Consider the following 3,968-nt stretch of genomic DNA (forward strand, 5'->3'; position numbering starts at 1 on the left):
AGCCGAGCCGCCCGCCCGCAGCAGCTCCAAGAAGGAACCAAGCGACCGAGGCCTTCCGCTGCCCGGACTGACACCGCCACCCCCGCCCGCAGCCAGCGGCAGCGGATCAACACCGCTCTGGGGCGGTTGAGTAGTTTTCGATTCCGGGTGATTTTTGGCCCTCTGCGCTTGCCCCCGCTCACCGCCTCCCGTCTCCGGCCCCCAGCCCCGGCATTGGCTCTCCTCCTCTCACGGAAAGGTCGCCGCCTGTGGCCCTGCGGGCAGCTATGCCGAGATGAACCCCAGTGCCCCCAGCTACCCCACGTCCTCGCTCTACGTGGGGGACCTCCATCCCGACGTGACCCACGCGATGCTCTAAAGTTCAGCCAGGCCTGGCCCATCCTCTCCATCCGGGTCTGCAGGGACATGATCACCCGCTGCTCCTTGGGCTACGCGTATGTGAACTTCCAGCAGCCAGCGGACGCGGAGCATGCTGTGAACACTATGAATTTTGATGTTATAAAGGGCAAGGCAGTAGGCATCGTGTGGTCTCAGCGTGATCCATCACTTCACAGAAGTGGAGTGGGCTGCGTATATTAAAAATCTGGGGCCGGGCGCGGTGGCTCAAGCCTGTAGTCCCAGCACTTTGGGAGGCCGAGGCGGGTGGATCACGAGGTCAGGAGATCGAGACCATCCTGGCTAACATGGTGAAACCCCGTCTCTACTAAAAATACAAAAAAAACTAGCCGGGCGTGGTGGCGGGCGCCTGTAGTCCCAGCTACTCGGAGGCTGAGGCGGGAGAATGGCGTGAACCCGGGAGGCGGAGCTTGCAGTGAGCCGAGATCGCGCCACTGCACTCCAGCCTGGGCGACACAGCGAGACTCCGTCTCAAAAAAAAAAAAAAAAAAAAAAAAAAAAAAAAAAAAAAAAAAAAAAAATCTGGACAAATCCATTGATAATAAGCACTGTATGATACATTTTCTCCTTTTGGTAACATCCTTTCATGTAAGGTGGTCTGTGATGAAAATGATTCCAAGGACTATGGATTTGTACACTTTGAGACACAGGAAGCAGCTGGAAGAGCTATGGAAAAAATGAATGGAATGCTCCTAAATGATCGCAAGGTACTTGTTGCACGATTTACGTCTCATAAAGAACGAGAAACTGAACTTGGAGCTAGGGCAAAAGAGTTCACCAATGTTTACGTTAAGGATTTTGGAGAAGACATGGATGATGAGCGCCTTAAGGATCTCTTTGGCAAGTTTCGGCCTACCTTAAATGTGAAAGTAATGACTGATGAAAGTGGAAAACCCAAAGGATTTGGATTTGTAAGCTTTGAAAGGCTTGAAGATGCACAGAAAGCTGTGGATGAAATGAATGGAAAGGAGCTCAGTGGGAAAGAAATTTATGTTGGTAGAGCTCAGAAAAAAGTGAAACGGCAGACAGAACTTAAGCGCAAGTTTGAACAGATGAAGCAAGATAGGATCACCAGATTCCACGGTGTTAATCTTTATGTGAAAAATCTTGATGATGGCATTGATGATGAACGTCTCCGGAAAGAGTTTTCTCCATTTGGTACAATCACTAGTGCAAAGGTTATGATGGAGGGTGATCGCAGCAAAAGGTTTGGTTTTGTATGTTTCTCCTCACCAGAAGAAGCTACTAAAGCAGTTACAGAAATGAATGGTAGAATTGTGGCCACAAAGCTATTGTATGTAGCTTTAGCTCAGCGCAAAGAAGAGTGCCAGGCTCACCTCACTAACCAGTATATGCAGAGAATGGCAAGTGTATGAGCTATGCCCAACCCTGTAATCAACCCCTACCAGCCAGCACCTCCTTCAGGTTACTTCATGGCAGCTCTCCCACAGACTCAGAACGGTGCTGCATACCATCCTTCTAGCCAAATTGCTCAACTAAGACCAAGTCCTCGCTGGATTGCCTAGGGGGCCAGACCTCATCCATTCCAAAATATGCCCAGTGCTATCCGCCCAGCTGCTCCTAGACCACCATTTGGTACTATAAGACCAGCTTCTTCACAGGTTCCACGAGTCATGTCAACACAGCGTGTTGCTAACACATCAACACAGACAATGGGTCCATGTCCTGCAGCTGCTGCTGTGCAACTCCACATTATAACTATGCTGCAGGAGTTCGAAATCCTCAGAAACATCGTAATGCACAGCCACAAGTTACAATGCAACAGCCTGCTGTTCATGTACAAGGTCAGGAACCTTTTGACTGCTTCCATGTTGGTATCTGCCCATCCTTAAGAGCAAAAGCAAATGTTGGGTGAACGGCTCTTTCCTCTTATTCAAGCCATGCACCCTACTCTCGCTGGTAAAATCACTGGCATGTTGTTGGAGATTGGTAATTCAGAACTTCTTCATATGCTGGAGTCTCCAGAGTCACTCCGTTCGAAGGCTGATGAAGCTGTAGCTGTACTACAAGCCCACCAAGCTAAAGAGGCTGCCCAGAAAGCAGTTCACAGTGCCACCCGTGTTCCAACTGTTTAAAATTGATCAGGGACCACGAAAAGAAACTTGTACTTCACAGAAGAAAAATATCTAAACATCGAAAAATGTAAATATTATGGAAAAAACATTGCAAATTATAAAATAAATTTAAAAAGGAAAAGAAACTTTGAACCTTATGTACCAAGCAAATGCCAAGTCTAGCAAACATAACACTAGTCCTAGACTACTTACTGATTTAAAAATTAAAAACACACACACACAAAAATAGTAAAATATGAAAACACATTAATGTTTTATAGAGTCTGGGAAAAAGAATTTTCAGTAAAGTACAACAATTTAAAGCATTCCTTTCTTTAATTTTGTAATTCTTTACTGTGGAATAGCTCAAAATGTCAGTTCTGTGTTAAGTAACAGAATTAACTGAGCAAGGAAACGTAATTCAGATTATAAAATTATTACTTTAATAAAAATTCCTTAAACAGTGAAAAATAAATAAAATACAAAAAGTAGCCGGGAATAGTGGCACGCGCCACTATGCCGTACCAGTGCCAGTAGTAATCCCAGCTACTCGGGAGACTGAGGCAGGAGAATTGCTTGAACCCAGGAGGCAGAGGTTGCAGTGAGCTGAGATCGTGTCATTGTGCTCCAGCCTGGGCGACAGAGCAAGACTCCATCTCAAAAAAGAAGGGACGGAGGGAGGGAGGGAAGGGAAGGGGAGGGACGGGGCAACAGAGCAAGACTCCATCTCAAAAAAGAAGGAAAGAAGGGAGAGAGGGAAGGGGAGGCAGAAGGATATTTGAGGGCATATTCTTTTTTCTCTCCATTAAATGAGGAACATAATATCGCTCTGAAATTCCACTTCATTTTGTTAACCATGTGCAGAGGATTTCGCTTTCAAAATACATGTGTTAAGGAACAGGCAACGGAGATTGTCCCTTAGGCGGGAAGCTGATGTGTAAAACAGACTTTTCCCTCACTGTATACATTTTGATACCACATGAATGTTGCATCATATGCTTGTATCTCCCAATGAATTGTAAAGCCAACAAAACCTTGGCTCAACTTAATGAATAACAAAATAGAGGGACCCTCTGACTTATATATGGCTATTATCTTCCCCATATATTTTGTTATCCCAATATACCTTGCACTGTAGCAAGGAATACCTGTGATCATTTCAGCAGTTACAAAAGATCACAGAAAATAGGGGAGAAAGCAGGAAAGGTAGGAAGGGAGGGAGGGAAGAATAGAAAGGAAAGGAATAAAATATAGGCTGATATAATAAAGTTGGTGCTGAGTGTGGTGGCTCACACCTGTAATCACAACACCTTGGGAGGTCAAAGCGGGCAGATCACTTGAGCCCAGGAGTTCTGAGACCAGCCTGGGTAACATGGAGAAACCCCATCTCTGCAAAATTACAAAAATTAGCTGGGCATGGTGGCACACATCTGCAGACCAAGCTACTCAGGAGGCTGAGGTGGGAGGATCACTTGAGCACAAGAGGTTAAGGCTGCA

At 46.1% G+C, this 3,968-nt stretch overlaps 1 pseudogene across 1 annotated transcript; it reads left to right on the forward strand.

Annotated features, from left to right (window-relative positions):
- Positions 1 to 274: 274 nt before the first annotated feature.
- Positions 275 to 2,598, forward strand: LOC112634599 (annotated as a pseudogene). The gene is made up of 2 exons (XR_003121795.1): positions 275 to 576; positions 910 to 2,598. The product of XR_003121795.1 is annotated as a polyadenylate-binding protein 1-like (transcript).
- The last annotated feature ends 1,370 nt before the right edge of the window (positions 2,599 to 3,968 follow it).

This window comes from Theropithecus gelada, chromosome 11, assembly GCF_003255815.1.
Source record: "Theropithecus gelada isolate Dixy chromosome 11, Tgel_1.0, whole genome shotgun sequence".
Lineage (NCBI taxonomy): Eukaryota > Metazoa > Chordata > Mammalia > Primates > Cercopithecidae > Theropithecus > Theropithecus gelada.